We start from the raw sequence: 7,677 nt of genomic DNA, 5'->3' as shown, positions 1-7,677 counted from the left end.
ATGTATAAGTCCTTTTCCTTCATAAACATGCCTTGAGCCAAAATATGAAGCTAAGTCTGAGCTGTGTTTCTGTTGCTTTGGGTAGTCAGTTTTGTGGAAGCTCTGACATGAATTTCTGTGACAAGTCAAAGATACAATGAAAAAGAAATTACCCATCTGTGGAGTCTGGAAGTAACTCTGGGGAGAGGCACAGGGACTCTTCAGCATAGAGCTGAAAAGTTTAAACTTTGGAGTTACAGAATGGATATACCCAGGCACTTTCCCTGGGCTTTCTAGGTGTGTGTGTGCAAATACCTAGGAATATAGGACTGCAGTAAGATAATATTTTCCTTAAGATAATGACGAGGGAGAGAAAACTCATTAGCAGGGTTAAGGAACAATTTCCCTTTCATGGAATGGGATGCACGGTTCATCCAGTATCCATTATGACTTTACTTAGGAGGCAGGGGGCTTTTCAGGGAGGATCTGTTCTCTAGAGGTAGGGATCGGGAAAATATATTTGTTTTCATTTTTCTTCTCCAACTTACTTCCATTCACTCACATGGTTTGGCAAAATTATGCAGATAGTATTTTGATTTAATGTATCTTTTCCCCTATATTCACAGCATGGCCTAGTGGATAAAGCAGGGGCCTGGGAGTAAGAAGGACCTTGGTTCTAATCCCAGCTCGGCCACTTGCCTGCCGTGTGATCTCGGGCAAGTAACTTCACTTCTTTGTGCCTCAGTTACCTTAGCTATAAAAATGGATATTAAGACTGTGAGTCTCATGTGGGACAGGGTATACGTCCAACCTGATTAGGTTGTATCTACACCAGTACTTAGAACCGTGCTTGACACAAAGTAAGCACCTAGCAAATACCATCACTATTGTTATTATGGATCTTTGATAATCTTTGAGGAAAAAAAGGTAAAATGTCAATTTTCAAACTGTGCCTGCAAACTTCCTAATGAAGGATACATTTTCAAGCCCAGTACCTCTCTTTCCCTGAGCTCCGTATCCTCCTTTGAATTTTAGGACACCTCTGGATGTGGACCTCATTTCTTTCCATTTAGTCTCTTCAAGCAGTCAGTAGTATTTATTAATGTGCAGAACACAGCATTGCTTAGGGGAAAGAGCACGGGCTTGGGAATCAGAGGTCGTGGGTTCTAATCCCAGCTCTTCCACTTGTCAGCTGTGTGACTTTGGGCAGGTCACTTAGCTTCTCTGTGCCTCAGTTATCTCATCCGTAAAATGGGAATTAAGACTGTGAGCCCCACCTGGGACAACCTGATAACCTTGTCTCTCCCCCAGCAAATAGAACAGTGCCTGGCACATAGTAAGCACTTAACAAATACCATCAGCATTATTATTATTATTGTTATTCTTATAGTGGAAGTAAAAAATGAAATTCTTGCCCTCAAGGAGCTTATATTCTAATGGGAGAGAGAGGCATATAAAGAAGAACAGTTGCAACTGTGTATAACAACAGCAGGAAAAGATGGATAAGTGAATAAATTCAGAACATCTAAATAGATATGAACATAAGTGCTAAGAGTGACTGTAAACATACAGCATTGATGTAGATTTTGGGATGAAACCATCTGCGGAGGAAGGAATTAAGCAGGGAATGCCTTCTAGAGGTGGTGGGATTACAAAAGAAGCAGCGTGGCTCAGTGGAAAGAGCCCGGGCTTTGGATTCAGAGGTCATGGGTTCGAATCCCATCTCCACCACAAGTCTGCTGTGTGACCTTGGGCAAGTCACTTAACTTCTCTTAGCCTCAGTTACCTCATCTGTAAAAATGGGGATTAAGGCTGTGAGCCCCACGTGGGACAACATGATCACATTGTATCCCCCCCAGCACTTAGAACAGTGCTTTGCACATAGTAAGCACTTAACAAATGCCATTATTATTATTATTATAAAAGGTCTTTGAAGCTGGGGAGAATTGTGGTTTTCTGATTGGTTTTGAGGGACCCCTCTCAGGGTCGCACCTGGAGAATTTCCAGTAGTCTACCAGTCTCAACTATGGGAGGGAGAGTCAAGCAGAGGCATTCCCATTCCATTCCTAGCTTGGGCAGTGGTTAGTGAGTGGAAGGCAATCTGCTACAAGTTAAAACTTACCTGTGCTGGACAGCAGTGGCATAGGAGAGAGACAAGCGTGGCGACTCAAGTTCATAGTAAACCATTTCCATATTTTTACCAAGAAAACTCTTTGGATACACTACCAGAACAATTGCAGATGGAGGTGGGGTATTCAGGGAGAGATGTGTCCAAGGCATCGCTATGGGTCGGAGGCAACTCGATAGCATAAGACAAGACAAGGCTTGAAGGAAGGTGGAATTCAAAGCAGGGGGGAAGGGTTTGAAGTCGGTGTTGGAAGAAGGAGAACTGAGGTGGAGGAACTGTGAAAAGATGAGGTATAAAGCGGTGAATAGTCAGCCCCTCATTCCTGGATTATCAGATTTCAAGTGATTGCTGATAGTGAGCAAATAAATACCCACAGCATTGTCTGTAGGAACACCTTTCTGAGGGTTCCTGACTTCCTGTCTTTTCACAGTTATCACTTCATGTCTTCTGGGCAAAGGGAAAGAAGTGGAGCACAGTTTGAAAGTATTGATCTGTGTCTGTAGGAGCACTGTGTGGCTAGAATGATTGAAAAGAGCATCTTGTAGAGAATTAAATATCATCTATGACAATCTACAGTAAATTCAGTCCCCTTTCACCAGATCCAGCCCAGATATTCCACTGAAGTAGAAACCTTCTCTCCTCCTACAGCCCATCCCGCACAGTCCACTCCTCTGCCGCTAAACTTCACTGTGCCTCGTTCTCACCTGTCATCATCATCATCATCAATCGTATTTACTGAGCGCTTACTATGTGCAGAGCACTGTACTAAGCGCTTGGGTAGTACAAATTGGCAACATATAGGGACAGTCCCTACCCAACAGTGGGCTCACAGCTAAAAGGGGGAGACAGAGAACAAAACCAAACCTCTGCCCTGGAATGTCCTCCCTCCTCACATCCACCAAACTAGCTCTCTTCCCCTCTTCAAAGCCCTACTGAGAGCCCACCTCCTCCAGGAGGCCTTCCCAGACTGAGCTCCTCTTTTCCTCTGCTCCTCCTCCCCTCCCGATCACCCCTACTCCTTCCCTCTGCTCTACCTCCTTCCCCGCCCCAGAGCACTTGTGTATATTTGTACATATTTATTATTCTATTTATTTTATTAATGATGCATATATAGCTATAATTCTATTTATCTATTTTGCTGCTATTGATGCCTGTCTACTTGTTTTATTTTGTTGTCTGTCTCCCCCTTCTAGACTGTGAGCCCGTTGTTGGGTAGGGACTGTCTCTATATGTTGCCGAATTGTACTTTCCAATCACGTAGTACAGTGCTCTGCACACAGTAAGTGCTCAATAAATACGATTGAACGAATGAGTGAAAGATTACCCACCTACAACTGGAAGCCAGGTAGTTATTACATTTTCAGAGAAACTGTAGAGAATGTGGAAATAGTCAAAACTTTTCCACACATTTCAAGATGGATTAACATTAAACAGAGATGGTGCAACAAAGGAATGAAATAGCTTGATTAGGTTGAGCCTATGGTCCTTAATGCTGTTCTAGTCAATGTTCAGAAGTGTTGAATAAAGACTCACTTTTAAAGAGCAGTCACTTTCTGTTCTTCATATAAATTAGAAATTACATCTAAATCGTGGGCTAGGAAAGCTCTTGTGCTTTTAATTTTACAAATTTACTACCATGCTTCTTTGTAAAACCTAAGTGGAGCTACAAAATCAATTATAAGCACCTACTGCATGTAAGACACTGAAATAAGTCTTTTGAACCTGCAGAAGAAAAAAGCTTCAGATTCTGCACCATAATAGGGGAAGACAAGAAAACGGAAATTATTTAAAGATAGGAGCAGGACAAAAAACGCTGGATTAACCATGAAAATGAAAACCAAGATGATATATAACGAAGTACAAACTTTACATATGGGAAACCCCAGTTAGGACTTTGAATTGGTTCATTGAAAATAGTGTTCAGAGAAAGAATAGTTGCACACAAAGTGATTAAATTAATGTATTTTCAAAACAGCATGAATATATTATGTTTTAAAAAACACAATAAATGCAGTGAACGTTATTAACTTACTAGACAAAACGCATTGTAAGTATATACCAATAATAAAATTATGAATGCACACAGTAAATGTTCATGTAAGTACACACACATACACAGAGAAAAAAACTTGTCCTCACCAAAGGCTTTAGGTATGTCGATTTGACACTTGCCTGAGTCCAGGCACTTCACCGCAATTTAATTTCACTACCAAACTTAAGCTCTTACCCCGTCTGCTTCTCCTACCACCTAAGTCTCTTCAAAATAGTCATCTGTTTCTCCCTCACAGAATGTTACAATGATTTGAGATTGCCTCGAGATCAAGATGTTTTGTACTGAATCTATTTGAACAGAAGCTCTGCATGCTTTTTGCAGAGGCTGCACTGTGAGCGCTCTATGCCCAACACAAAGATTCACCTGATAGAAATACTTTGGAAAAGAGTTAGGTGAAGAGTGTTATAACAAGGGATTATTATTACTATTGCTAATAATGTATAATTACCAAGATGCTAAGGGTAGTTGTAGGGATGAAATGAACCTGCTGTTGGGTAGAGACTGTCTCTATATATGGCCAACTTGTACTTCCCAAGCACTTAGTACAGTGCTCTGTACACAGTAAGGGCTCAATAAATACTACTGAATGAATGAACAGAGTAGTTTAAATAAAATGAGGATAGGTTTCTGTAAGAAGAAAGATCTCAGGAGGCCTTTGAAGAAGACAGGTCGGTGGCAGATTGCATATTTGCATAAAAATATTCCCTGGGTCACAAAGCTGTAATGTTTGCCAATCAGTCATTAACATTTACTGAGCACTACTGCATGCAGGGCATTTGTACTAAGCCTTGGGAAAGTACATGAGAAGAAACCAAACTCCTGATCTTAGGGAATTTTCAATCTAGCAGGAGAGTTAGGCACTTAAATTACAGATGGGGGAGGTATGCAGCTGCTAATATACTGATGAGAGTTATTTTCATTTCAACATTAAAGTATCTAAATGTAAAAATGAATAACCCAGGACTGTGGTCTGAAAATTTAATGATTAATTTTTCTATTTAGATGCTTTTATGTATCTAATTGGCACAGCTCAGTTGTATCCACAATGAATGGGTCTCCTACTCATCCCAGCCTGTGCATTTCTCTCCTCTGTCGCCAATCTGCTCATTGTACTTCAAACTTGTCTATCTCACCACTGACTTCTCACCCACATCCTGTCTCTGGACTGGAAAGCCATCCCTCTCCCCGTCTTCATAAACTTATTAAAAAGCACTTCTCCTCTAAAAGACTTTCCCTTACTAAGCCCTTGTTTCCTCTTCTCCCACTCTCTTCTGCATCACTCTTGCACTTGGATTTGTACCCTTCATCTTCCCCTCCCTCAGCTCTACAGCACTTATGTTCATATCCCTAATTCATTTATTTATATTTATTGTCTGTCTCCCCTTCTATGCTATAAACTTGTTTTGGGCAGGGAATAGGTCTACCAACTCTGTTATGTTCTACCTTCCCAAGCCCTTAGTATAATGCTATACACACATTAAGCACTAAATAAATACAATTGATGGATTGTTTCCATAACATCCTGTTGGAAGTCCAGGAAAGATGAAGAGGGATGTCTCCCAAATGTCCACTTGCTGCAGCCTCTGTGGAAAGAGCATGGGCTTTGGAGTCAGAGGTCATGGGTTCAAATTCTGGCTCCGCCAGTTGTCAGCTGTGTGACTTTTGGTAAGTCACTTCAGTTCTCTGTGCCCCAGTTACATCATCTGGAAAATGGGGATTAAGACTGGGAGCCCCCCGTGGGACAACCTGATCACCTTGTAACCTCCCCAGCACTTAGAACAGTGCTTTGCACATTGTAAGAGCTTAATAAATACCATCATTATTCTTGAGAAGCAGTGTGGCTCAGTGGAAAGAGCATGGGCTTTGGAGTCAGAGGTCGCAGGTTCAAATCCTGGCTCTGCCAATTTTCATCTGTGTGACTTTGGGCAAGTCACTTAACTTCTCTGTGTCTCAGTTACCTCATCTGTAAAATGGCGATTGACTGTGAGCCCCCTGTGGGACAACCTGATCACCTTGTAATCTCCCCAGTGCTTTGAACAGTGCTTTGCACATAGTAAGCACTTAATAAATGCCATCATTATCATTATTGCCTCCAACACCATGAGCCAAAGACACTATGATAAGGGTAGGGCTGGAAAGAATGGGAGCATTATATTCTACACTGGGCTTACCTGCTGTTCTCCCATTCATAGATAAAAATTGTGTGCAGAAGGAAAAAAATGGAGGCACAGTTATCTGTGAAAGCTGGTTCATTCTTTCAATTTTCCTAAGTATCAACCAGGGCCAAAGGGGTAGTTTGGGAGGCAAATGAAGGAGCATCATCTTCCTTTATCTTCAGGAAACAAATACTTTCAACATTTAGGCAAAATTGACTCCAAGAATCTTCTTGCGAAAATCTTAGACAAAAAAAGATTGAATAGAGCATAGGTTCAACCCAGTAATTATGTTGCTTTTGTTCTTATGGCTGACTAATGACTATTTTTAATTAAAACATATACCAGAAATTGTTTTCTGAGTTTTTTTCCAAGATGTGGAAAAAGCAATTAGGAATACAGCAATTCCATTTTGCAAGACAAAAAACAAGACAGAAAGCAACAAGAGGGGAAGAAAGACAACAACCCCCCCCCCCCCCTTAAGGCAGCTGCTAATTTTGATTATATATAAATCTCATAAAGAATTATAAGACAATAAAGCTGGTAAACTACACATTTAAATATTTCTGTAATTAAATTTCAAATAAGTATTGCCTCTTGTGGAAGTGTGTCTTACCAGGATCTCTAACTTGCCTACTCAGGGGGGCTAAAAGCTATCTCTTAGCAAGCTCAACCTGGCCACTCCAGGCCACTCATTCAATCAATCAATCAATAGTATTTATTGAGTGCTTACTAGGTACTTGGTAGACACTATTACAGTAGAGTTGATAAATATATCTCTGCCCAAAAGGAGTTCAAGTAGCAGGAGATCACAGATTTGCTTCTGCAACCTCGGCTGAAGAGGCATCCACTTGGGGACCACTCACGCCGCAGTCCCTGCCATGCCACCAAACTTTTCCTGCTCTGAGGATTGGAGAAGAGTTGGCATATATTTAGGTTCTGAGTCATTTCCCCATTCTAAGGACCCTCCAACATCCATTTCCCAGTCCTTCCTATCCTGTACGTTCCTTGTTTATGGTCAGAAAGGGAAGGTGCCTGAAGGGAAGAAGACAGATGAAAGTCAGGCAGTGGGTGGGGGAAAAAATTTTCCAGGCCCCTCATCTTAAGGCCCACAGTGCCTTACTTCATTCAATCCCACTGTTCATGGAAAGTTAAATGATAGAGAGATTTGACAGGTCTCCCCATTCTCACTCTCTACACACCTAGTCCTGATCCCCAGCCCTGTTTTCTGGATTCCCGACTCACAGACGTGACTCAATACTTCTCTGGCTACTAGAGTTTATGAGGTCAGTTTTTCCTCCCCACAAACCCTAACATATCTGGACTCTGTAACCTCATTGCCAACGGATTGCAAATGCGTGAGG

General features: G+C 41.5%; 1 non-coding gene across 1 annotated transcript; it reads left to right on the top strand.

Annotated features, from left to right (window-relative positions):
* The first annotated feature begins 1,953 nt into the window (after positions 1-1,953).
* On the top strand, positions 1,954-2,091 carry LOC119939759. The gene has a single exon (XR_005454722.1). It is a non-coding gene; the product is annotated as a small nucleolar RNA SNORA7 (small nucleolar RNA).
* The last annotated feature ends 5,586 nt before the right edge of the window (positions 2,092-7,677 follow it).

Source organism: Tachyglossus aculeatus, chromosome 17 (genome assembly GCF_015852505.1).
Source record: "Tachyglossus aculeatus isolate mTacAcu1 chromosome 17, mTacAcu1.pri, whole genome shotgun sequence".
Classification (NCBI taxonomy): Eukaryota; Metazoa; Chordata; class Mammalia; order Monotremata; family Tachyglossidae; genus Tachyglossus; species Tachyglossus aculeatus.
The sequence above is the reverse complement of the archived record's forward strand: the minus strand, read 5'-3'. Positions and strand labels throughout refer to the sequence as shown.